This window comes from Pantherophis guttatus, chromosome 4, assembly GCF_059756535.1.
Source record: "Pantherophis guttatus breed Tessera chromosome 4, ASM5975653v1, whole genome shotgun sequence".
NCBI classification, from domain to species: Eukaryota; Metazoa; Chordata; class Lepidosauria; order Squamata; family Colubridae; genus Pantherophis; species Pantherophis guttatus.
In genome coordinates this window covers 159,445,315-159,456,896 of record NC_142066.1, presented here as the reverse complement: position 1 = coordinate 159,456,896, position 11,582 = coordinate 159,445,315, and the positions used below count along the sequence as shown (strand labels likewise).

The 11,582-nt window shown below is 45.4% G+C and overlaps 1 pseudogene across 1 annotated transcript; it reads right to left on the bottom strand.

Moving 5' to 3' along the window:
* Nucleotides 1–9,960: 9,960 nt before the first annotated feature.
* Nucleotides 9,961–11,202, bottom strand: LOC132709484 (GTPase IMAP family member 7-like; annotated as a pseudogene). Its single transcript, XR_015734296.1, has 2 exons — nt 11,121–11,202; nt 9,961–10,991 (listed from the first exon to the last, which is right to left on the bottom strand). The product of XR_015734296.1 is annotated as a GTPase IMAP family member 7-like (transcript).
* Nucleotides 11,203–11,582: the final 380 nt, after the last annotated feature.

The following is an 11,582-nucleotide window of genomic DNA, read 5'->3' as shown; positions in this document are numbered from 1 at the left end:
ATTTCTCTCCCTTTTCCTCAGGTTAATTTCTCTACCTTTCCCTCAGGTTAATTTCTCTCCCTTTTCCTCAGGTTAATTTCTCTACCTTTCCCTCAGGCTAATTTCTCTCTCTCCCTCAGGCTAATTTCTCTCTTTCCCTCAGGCTAATTTCTCTCCCTTTCCCTCAGGCTAATTTCTCTACCTTTCCCTCAGGCTAATTTCTCTCTTTCCCTCAGGCTAATTTCTCTCCCTTTCCCTCAGGCTAATTTCTCTCCCTTTCCCTCAGGCTAATTTCTCTCCCTTTTCTCAGACTAATTTCTCTCCCTTTCCCTCAGGCTAATTTCTCTCCCTTTCCCTCAGCTAATTTCTCTCTCTTTCCCTCAGGCTAATTTCTCTCCCTTTTCCTCAGGTTAATTTTTCTACCTTTTCCTCAGGCTAATTTCTCTCCCTTTTCCTCAGGGTAATTTCTCTCCCTTTTCCTCAGGCTAATTTCTCTACCTTTCCCTCAAGCTAATTTTTCTCCTTCCCTCAGGCTAATTTCTCTCCCTTTTCCTCAGGTTAATTTTTCTACCTTTTGCTCAGGCTAATTTCTCTATTTCCCTCAAGCTAATTTCTCTATCTTTCCCTCATGCTAATTTCTCTCCCTTTTCCTCAGGTTAATTTCTCTCCCTTTCCCTCAGGTTAATTTCTCTCCCTTTCCCTCAGGCTAATTTCTCTCCCTTTTCCTCAGGTTAATTTCTCTACCTTTCCCTCAGGTTAATTTCTCTCCCTTTTCCTCAGGTTAATTTCTCTACCTTTCCCTCAGGCTAATTTCTCTCTCTCCCTCAGGCTAATTTCTCTCTTTCCCTCAGGCTAATTTCTCTCCCTTTCCCTCAGGCTAATTTCTCTCCCTTTTCTCAGGCTAATTTCTCTACCTTTCCCTCAGGCTAATTTCTCTCCCTTTCCCTCAGCTAATTTCTCTCTCTTTCCCTCAGGCTAATTTCTCTCCCTTTTCCTCATGTTAATTTTTCTACCTTTTCCTCAGGCTAATTTCTCTCCCTTTTCCTCAGGCTAATTTCTCTCCCTTTTCCTCAGGCTAATTTCTCTACCTTTTCCTCAAGCTAATTTCTCTCCCTTTCCCTCAGCCTCAGGCTAATTTCTCTCCCTTTTCCTCAGGTTAATTTCTCTACCTTTCCCTCAAGCTAATTTTTCTTCTTCCCTCAGGCTAATTTCTCTACCTTTCCCTCAGCTAATTTCTCTCTCTTTCCCTCAGGCAAATTTCTCTCCCTTTTCCTCAGGTTAATTTTTCTACCTTTTCCTCAGGCTAATTTATCTATTTCCCTCAAGCTAATTTCTCCATCTTTCCCTCAGGCTAATTTCTCTCCCTTTCCCTCAGGCTAATTTCTCTCCCTTTTCCTCAGGTTAATTTCTCTACCTTTCCCTCAGGCTAATTTCTCTCTTTCCCTCAGGCAAATTTCTCTCCCTTTTCCTCAGGTTAATTTTTCTACCTTTTCCTCAGGCTAATTTCTCTATTTCCCTCAAGCTAATTTCTCCATCTTTCCCTCAGGCTAATTTCTCTCCCTTTCCCTCAGGCTAATTTCTCTACCTTTTCCTCAGGTTGATTTCTCTCCCTTTTCCTCGGGCTAATTTCTCTCCCTTTCCCTCAGGCTAATTTCTCTCCCTTTTCCTCAGGTTAATTTCTCTACCTTTCCCTCAGGCTAATTTCTCTCTTTCCCTCAGGCTAATTTCTCTCCCTTTCCCTCAGGCTAATTTCTCTCCCTTTCCCTCAGGCTAATTTCTCTCCCTTTTCTCAGACTAATTTCTCTCCCTTTCCCTCAGGCTAATTTCTCTCCCTTTCCCTCAGCTAATTTCTCTCTCTTTCCCTCAGGCTAATTTCTCTCCCTTTTCCTCAGGTTAATTTTTCTACCTTTTCCTCAGGCTAATTTCTCTCCCTTTTCCTCAGGCTAATTTCTCTACCTTTCCCTCAAGCTAATTTTTCTCCTTCCCTCAGGCTAATTTCTCTCCCTTTTCCTCAGGTTAATTTTTCTACCTTTTGCTCAGGCTAATTTCTCTATTTCCCTCAAGCTAATTTCTCTATCTTTCCCTCATGCTAATTTCTCTCCCTTTTCCTCAGGTTAATTTCTCTCCCTTTCCCTCAGGTTAATTTCTCTCCCTTTCCCTCAGGCTAATTTCTCTCCCTTTTCCTCAGGTTAATTTCTCTACCTTTCCCTCAGGTTAATTTCTCTCCCTTTTCCTCAGGTTAATTTCTCTACCTTTCCCTCAGGCTAATTTCTCTCTCTCCCTCAGGCTAATTTCTCTCTTTCCCTCAGGCTAATTTCTCTCCCTTTCCCTCAGGCTAATTTCTCTACCTTTCCCTCAGGCTAATTTCTCTCTTTCCCTCAGGCTAATTTCTCTCCCTTTCCCTCAGGCTAATTTCTCTCCCTTTCCCTCAGGCTAATTTCTCTCCCTTTTCTCAGACTAATTTCTCTCCCTTTCCCTCAGGGTAATTTCTCTACCTTTCCCTCAGCTAATTTCTCTCTCTTTCCCTCAGGCAAATTTCTCTCCCTTTTCCTCAGGTTAATTTTTCTACCTTTTCCTCAGGCTAATTTCTCTATTTCCCTCAAGCTAATTTCTCTATCTTTCCCTCATGCTAATTTCTCTCCCTTTTCCTCAGGTTAATTTCTCTCCCTTTCCCTCAGGTTAATTTCTCTCCCTTTCCCTCAGGCTAATTTCTCTCCCTTTTCCTCAGGTTAATTTCTCTACCTTTCCCTCAGGTTAATTTCTCTCCCTTTTCCTCAGGTTAATTTCTCTACCTTTCCCTCAGGCTAATTTCTCTCTCTCCCTCAGGCTAATTTCTCTCTTTCCCTCAGGCTAATTTCTCTCCCTTTCCCTCAGGCTAATTTCTCTCCCTTTTCTCAGGCTAATTTCTCTACCTTTCCCTCAGGCTAATTTCTCTCCCTTTCCCTCAGCTAATTTCTCTCTCTTTCCCTCAGGCTAATTTCTCTCCCTTTTCCTCATGTTAATTTTTCTCCCTTTTCCTCAGGCTAATTTCTCTCCCTTTTCCTCAGGCTAATTTCTCTCCCTTTTCCTCAGGCTAATTTCTCTACCTTTCCCTCAAGCTAATTTTTCTCCTTCCCTCAGGCTAATTTCTCTCCCTTTTCCTCAGGTTAATTTTTCTACCTTTTCCTCAGGCTAATTTCTCTATTTCCCTCAAGCTAATTTCTCTATCTTTCCCTCATGCTAATTTCTCTCCCTTTTCCTCAGGTTAATTTCTCTCCCTTTCCCTCAGGTTAATTTCTCTCCCTTTCCCTCAGGCTAATTTCTCTCCCTTTTCCTCAGGTTAATTTCTCTACCTTTCCCTCAGGTTAATTTCTCTCCCTTTTCCTCAGGTTAATTTCTCTACCTTTCCCTCAGGCTAATTTCTCTCTCTCCCTCAGGCTAATTTCTCTCTTTCCCTCAGGCTAATTTCTCTCCCTTTCCCTCAGGCTAATTTCTCGCCCTTTCCCTCAGGCTAATTTGTCTCTCTTTCCCTCAGGCTAATTTCTCTCCCTTTTCCTCAGGTTAATTTTTCTACCTTTTCCTCAGGCTAATTTCTCTCTTTCCCTCAGGCTAATTTCTCTTTCTTTCCATCAGTCTAATTTCTCTATTTCCCTCAGTCTAATTTCTCTATCTTTCTCTCAGGCTAATTTCTCTCCTTTTTCCTCAGGCTAATTTCTTTCCCTCAGGCTAATTTCTCTTTCTTTCCCTCGGGCTAATTTCTCTCCCTTTTCCTCAGGCTAATTTCTCTACCTTTCCCTCAAGCTAATTTCTCTCCCTTTTCCTCAGGCTAATTTCTCTACCTTTCCCTCAGGCTAATTTCTCTCCCTTTTCCTCAGGTTAATTTCTCTACCTTTTCCTCAGGTTAATTTTTCTACCTTTTCCTCAGGCTAATTTCTCTCTTTCCCTCAGGCTAATTTCTCTTTCTTTCCCTCAGGCTAATTTCTCTAATAATAATAATAATAATAATAATAATAATAATAATAATAATAATAATAATAATAATAATAATAATAATAATAATAATAATAATAATAATAATAATAAAAGCTTTATTTTGGGAGCTCAAGAACAAGCCCTAGCTACAAACTGTATGAAGGCAAAAATTCAACATGTTACCACCAACAGCAAATGCCGCCTCTGCAATGAAAAAGAAGAGACAGTTGACCACCTGATCAGTGGGTGCAGCAAAATTTCACAAACTGACTACCTACAACGCCATGACCGTGTTGCTAAAATCATTCACTGGAAATTGTGCCAGAAGTTTGGATTTGAGTACAGCAAAAACCACTGGGAACATCAGGTTGAGAAAGTTTTAGAGAATGAGAAACTCAAGATCTTGTGGGACTTTAGGATTCAGACTGACAGGCACTTGGTCCACAACACACCTGACATAACAATAGCTGAAAAGAAAAAAGTATGGTTCATTGACATTGCAATACCTGGTGATGCACGAATTGAAGATAAGCAGCAAGAAAAAATCACAAAGTACCGGGACTTACAAATTGAAGTTGAGCGACTGTGGAAAAAGAAATCGTGTGTTGTCCCGATTGTAATTGGAGCCCTCGGAGCAATACCCAAAGGGCTACCCCGCTATTTAGAAATTCTAAATTTGCCGGACTTGAACATTTTGACTCTACAAAAAACCACCTTACTCGGAACAGCTTACATCCTCCGACGATACCTTAACAGTTCCTAGGCCCTTGGTTAGGACTCGAGCTGCTGAGCTATTAACCAGCCTCAAAGGCTGTGAATCTCACTAAAGATTAACCAATAAATAATAATAATAATAATAATAATAATAATAATAATAATAATAATAATAATAATAATAATAATAATAATAATTTTATTTCTATACCGCCCTTCTCCCGAAGGACTCAGGGCGGTGTACAGCCAATTTAAAAACACAAGACACAACAATGATTAAAAATTAAAATAATTAAATAGATTTGGCCGATTTAAAACCCCAAAAATTTAAAATACCCCAATTTAAAATTATTATGTTGATAGCCCTGCCTGGTGGAACAACAGGGTCTTCAGTGTGCAGCGAAACACCCGGAGGTCGGAGATCTTACGTATTTCCGGGGGCAGTTCATTCCACAGGGCTGGGGCTCCCACAGAGAAGGCCCTCCCCCTGGGTGTCACCAGCCGACATAACTTGGCTGATGGCACCCTGAGGAGACCCTCTCTGTGGGAATGGACTGGTCGGTGGGAGGCTATTGGTGGCAGAAGACGGTCTCGAAGGTACCGTATTTCCCTCAAGCTAATTTCTCTATCTTTCCCTCAGGCTAATTTCTCTCCCTTTTCCTCAGGCTAATTTCTCTCTTTCTCTCAGGCTAATTTCTCTCCCTTTTCCTCAGGCTAATTACTCTATCTTTCCCTCAGGCTAATTTCTCTCCCTTTTCCTCAGGCTAATTTCTCTCCCTTTCCCTCAGGCTAATTTCTCTCCCTTTTCCTCAGGCTAATTTCTCTCCCTTTCCCTCAGGCTTGCCCCACCCAAGGCCTCCTCCGACCCAGTGAGTTACCTCATGTTCCCTCTTCTGGGGTCCTCACAATTGCTCCCCCCCACAGCCGGGTCATTTTCCTTGTGAAGATGTGGCAATCTGTTTCCTCTCCAGCCTCCCTGCTGTTTCTTTGTCTGCTTGCAATCTTGGTCCGAAAAGCCTTTGCAAGAAGACAAGACTCTGGGGCAGCGAAATCACATCGCTTCACGCCTGCCATCGGCTTGCAAACAAATGCTTTTTGCGCCAAGGCTTGAAGCTTGTTGATCTTGTACTATAGAACTTTAGGCCTCTATTCTCTGCAAACCCCGGCCTGCAGAAAATCTATGGTAAAAGGCTTAGCAAACGGAGAGGCCTTTCCTCCATTTTGCCACAGATCTCACGCAGGTCTCAATTTGCAGAAAACAGTGGCCTGAAGTACTTACTTGCATCTCCAATTCTCAAGGAGATTTTTTTTTCCTATGGCTGTGCCCACCCCACCCCCCACCCAGTGACTTTGGGGCTCCGTCTCTTTGAAGGAAACTGACATGAGGAGAAGCTGAGGGGTTTGCAGACCCATCACAGAACTTCTGGAGAGCCTCCAGCCTAGAGAATTTAGGGGATGGGGGGAGACAGAGTGTCATTTGCTCTTTTAGAAGTGAGGAGAGGGTAGGGTGAGAAACTGAAAAAAGTGTTAATTTTCTTTGGTAGGGGCTCCAGAAAATAAACCAACACCCCCCCACCCCCCGGAAATCAGATGCCAGCAAAGTCTTGCCCCTTGGAGGTGTTGGAAATGAATTCAACCAACAAGCATGGGTCGATGAAAACAAACAGACTTTATTAAAAGAAAATAATAAAAACAATTTTGCAAAATAGGGTGGTATCCCAGCAGATCTCAACAAGGAGTTTGAGCCAGGAAGCCACATCTAAAGTTTCAAAGAGTTACATTTTATAGTTCCCTATCCCGCCCCCCCCATGCCCCTCCTCCATCGGATCCAGTGACCGATCACGGCTAATCCGAAGCGCCTTTTAGAGAGAACATCATCTCTTTCTCTAATTACATGTTCATCAACACCTCCCTATAACTACCCATAGAATATTTTGCAGCATGGCTCTTTCTTATCTCTATTGCCTTGCCTAAGGGGCCTCAAACAAAAGAAGATCTATTCTAACACAACATTGTTACATATGTTAGAGAAAATGCTGAAAGCATGTTCTCCAACTGTTTTAAAGCAGAATAATGTCTTAACAAATTTAACAGAGTAGCAGAGCTGGAAGGGACCCTGCAGGTCATCCAGTCCAACCCCCTGCCTGAGCAAAATTGAATCTTCACTTATATGCATTTCTAACCTGTATACCTACATACTATTTTATTTTTAAACTTTCTCATATCCTACACCCTCAGACCCCTTTCTCTACTTTTCCCTCAGGCCTCTTTCTCTATCTTTTCTCTTAGGCCCCTTTCTCTACTTTTCCCTCAGGCCTCTTTATCTTTTCTCTTAGGCCCCTTTTTCTACTTTTCCCTCAGGCCCCTTTCTCTACTTTTCCCCTCCAGCCCCTTTTTCTATTTTTTCTCAGGCCCCCTTTTCTGCTTTTCCCCCTAAGGCCTCTTTCTCTACTTTTCCCTCAGACCTCCTTCTCTACATTTTCTATCTAGCTTCTCTCTCTTCCTTTCCTTCAGGCCTTGGGTTGTTCAAGTATACAGGAGATATCTCAGGATGGGGAAGGCCATGGGGAGCTAGCGATAGAAGAGGCCACCTGCTTCAGACTACCCAAGGCCTCCTCCGACCCAGTGAGTTACCTCATGCTCCCTCTCCTGAGGTCCCCACAATTGCTCCCCACCCCATCCTGCTGTGGTGGGTCACTTTCCTTGTGAAGGTGTAGCAAGCTGTCTCCTCTCCAGCCTCCCTGCCGCTGTTTCGTTGCCTGCTTGCAATCTCGGTGCGAAAAACCTTTGCAAGCAGACGAGACTTTGGGGCAGCGAAATCACATCACTTCAATGCTGCCCTAGGCTTGCAAACACTTTTTGTGCCAAGACTTGAAGCTTCTGGGGGCCGTGATCTCGCATGAACACGTGGTACAATATTTTAGACCTCTGTTCTCTGCCAACCGAGGCCTGCATGAGATCTGTGGCAAAAGGCTTTGCAAACAGAGAGGCCTTCCCTCCCTTTGCAAAGCCTTTTGCCACAGATCTCGTGCAGGTTTTGGTTCTCAGAGAACAGAGGCCTAAAGCACTGTCGTGGGCAATCACGCGAGATCGGTCGTCCGCCCGCTCTACTGATTTCATGTGATCTTGCACTACTTTAGGCCTCTATTCTCCATGAACGCTTCGAAGCAGGAAGAGGAACGGATGGCTCACAGGGTCATCGCAAAGTGAGTCTCCCCAGGCCCAGTTCCTGTGAAGACCCGTCTGGGGAGGGGGGTGGGGAATAGGCAAGACGAATGTTGCAGTGCCTCTGAGATTATTCATAAGTGAATTTACTTCAACTGTGTGGTGTTGCAACATTCGTAATTTCGGGACTGTGTCCTAAATACTGGGCGGGGGGAGTTATGTCATAACTTTGAATGATTGCTAAGTGACCTGTCGTAACTTGAGGATTACCTGTACTGTGGCTGAGTGAGGCGAGTTGAAGAAGTGGACTCCGGTTGGCATTGACCCTTCCTGGAACCCATGACCACTGTCCATTCTCAGCATAGCCAGTTTTCAGCAGTTTCGCTAGAAATGTGCTGACCGCAATGGGGGTTGCTTTTGGACAGCTGTTTCCTCTCCCCCTGCCAAATTTTAAGCAGCCGTCTTTAAACTCGGGCTGCTGGGGGGGGGCATTATTCTACATAATTGAGAGGATTAGATGGACACAGAGTGACATTTGCACTTTTAGGAGAGGGGAGTGGGTAGGGGGCTCAGCTGAGAAAAGTTTCAATATTTTTGGTAGGGGTTCCTGAAAATAGACCAATAAATCCCCCCTCCCCTCAAGGAAGTCAGATGGTAGCAAATCTTGGTTGTTGGAGGGATATTGGGGTCAGAAGGAAGTTCTGGGATCACCTAGAAACATGGGCCAGTCGCTCTGATGTCTGGGAGGGTGGAGGGCAGCTTTTTAGGACCCAAAGAAGGGGGAGGGTCCACCTTGGGGGAGGAATGGGAAGGCATGGAAGAGGCAAGGTACAGTAAACAAGATGTGGTCCATCATCACCAATGAGAACCAGATGGAGCATCGTCCTCTCGTCACCGACTTACTTCGGGTCCCCTGGTCAAGCAAGAGGAAGGACACATATCCAGCAGCCAGATTTGTTCGGGAGATGGATTTGACCTTCCTGCTGCATTTTTGGCTGCTGGACACATGACCTTCTTCCTCTTGTTTGACCAGGAGACCCGAAGCAAGTCGGTGAAGAGAAGCATCTGGAATGGAGTTGAAGGATGCTAAGAGATGGGAAGGACCAAGCAGGAGCCTGATTTCCACCAAGAAGGACCCCCTTCCTGGATCCAGCGTGAAAAGCTTCAAGGGACACCCTGCATGAGGGTCTGACCCACCCTTGGAGTATAAACTACTGAATTCCATGTCTCCCCCCTCAGGGTGATAGTACAATGTCCCTCTTCTCCTCTGCCTTTTGAGTTCATTGCAGCACAGAGCTGGTTATGCTGAGCCTCACCAGTCCCCCTGACCCACCCACAAAAGACACAGCCTCTTTTGTAAAATAGGAGGGGATTTGATAAGAAGACCTCAGGTTGAAACAAATCCCCCCCCTCCCCGAGCGGATCCAGATTTTGCCCCTGGAAGGTGGTGTAAAGCAATGACCCCCAACCTTTTGGACACCAGGGACTGATTCCATGGAGGGCAGTTTGTACACGGACAAGGTGGCCATAGTTACACAGATGGTTCCTGGTGGGCCACTCCCTGGTGCTGGTCCATAGCCCATGAGTTGAGGACCCCAGGTATAGGTAATTACAGAGATGGCCTTGCAGAAAATATGTGCAACTGTTAGGAAAACATGGATTCACCCCAGGAAAACAGGAAGGGGTGAGAAAGAACCTCAAGGCTGCCCTCTCTTGATGCTCTTTGCTGCCTGTGGGAGCGAAGGGGAGTTCTTTTCAAGATTCTGCTGCTGTCATTTATACCCATAAAGTCGAACTCTAATATTTCTTGTGTTGGTGGCTTCCCAGTCTGATGTTCCTCAAAGGATGGGGAAGCCCCAAAGAGTCTGTGCTTCCGAAGGGACATGGGTCCAGGATGGTAGAGATTAGGCTATGGGGCCAGTTGATACTGAGGTGTGTGTGTGTGTGTGGATTTTCTCATGGGCTTGAAGTCTCCTCATCTGAGGGGAGAAACCAGGTTCTCTAAGAAAAGGAATTGGCTCAGGGAGACTTGGCCACGAATCTCTGACTGGGGTTCTTCAGAGGTCACATGGCGAGGGCTGGATTTGAACACAGAACAGAAGGATTCAATGTTCTGACTGACCAATCAAAGCAAGCACAGTCGAGGCACAATCTAATGCAAAACTTTATCGAGCACATCGGATCGGCAAAGATGAGGGCAAAACCAGATCTAGCTAATTCCCACCCAGAACCATACAGTTAAAGTTCAGGTTCTGCCTCCCGCTATTAGATCGGGTCCCATTGTCCAATGGTGTCTCCTGGTATTGTTGTGAGAAAGTCTGGTAAACACTTGCTGAAGTGTCCTTGGTTCCCACAGCTGTCATCTTAATATCTGAAACCTCAATTTTATCTCCCTCTTCCCTATCCCCATAATTTGTTGGAAGCTGAGAAGCGATAATAGTTGCAACAGCAAAAACACCTTTTGACGCTTGATAGTGGCCTTTGGCAGAGTTGCCATCTTGGGAGCAAAGGCTCAGTTAGAGAGACATTTTGATCCCTGTTGGAAAGGGAAACAATCAGAAGTTGTGTCGTTTGTTGACGTTCATCATTTCTTCTGTGTAACAAGGAGCATATCTGTTTGTGTGCACCAGATCATCAATCATGGTCATCAATTTGGCCACCTGAGCCTCTCGTTCCGCCTCTTCGGCCCTGTTGTTGAAAGCCAGGAACCGATTCCCACATTCAGCAATATATTCCTTCAGGTTTTCATCTATGACAGGTATGACATTTTCAACAGATTCACCTTCCAGGTAATCTTTGCGGGTGAACAAGAGGATCGTGTAATCCTTGGCTTTAAGGCCAAAAATCTTTTTGATCAGGTGAGCTATGTCCTTCTCCTCCTGGGAGAAACGATGAGAACGCATGATGTGCAGAATGACGTGGGGACCTGGGGGAGCAAAGTTTCATGCACTTGCTCACTTCTGCAGCAATGAACTCCTGTGGACAGCTGGTATCGAAAAAGTCAGGCGTATCAACAACCACAACCTTCCTGCCGTTCAGCTGCACCTCCTCCTTTTGGCATGCTTTTGTTTCTGACATATATGACAGTCTAAACTGAAAGACGTGGCTTCCGAGAATTGTGTTTCCTGTCACACTTTTCCCATTTCCGGTTTTACCCACAAGGATGATGCTCCTTTCAGGCTCTACAACCCAAAGGGGAGAGGAGAAAAGAAGGGGATTGGTCAGCAGCATAAAGCCATCATAGCCTCTTCCTCCACCCAGGACAATAGTTCTCACCCCCACCTATCCACCCCCAGGGGCCAAGGCTTTACCTTGGATGCTTGCAGTCATTTCCGGACCAGTCGCACCGCACAAAACCTGGGATTTCTGTGTGAAAAGAGAAACAGAATCAGCCAAAGGAGAGGCGGTCTCCACCCCACCCTTTGATGCAGCCCTTCAATTGTTTGGGGGTTTCAGGAATGGTGGGGGTTGATGTCCAGAGTGGCTGGCAGCTCCCCACAGCTGCCTCCATGCTCGAAGAGACCCTGTTCTCTGGGGCTTCAGCTGATCCTGCTGCAGCTTCAGATTGTCTCCAAGGGTCCTCCAGGTTCCCCCCTGGCCACCACAGACTCCTCCTTGGTCTCCCAGCTGCACTCCAAGGATGTCTGAATCTAATCCTTCCTGAGGGGTGGGAAGCTCCATTGATGGGGGCTCTTTCCTGCATCCCCTGCAATCCCGGGAGAACAACCTCTGCTGAAAATGCTGGTTTGCACCCATGCCCTCCCTCAGCCCCA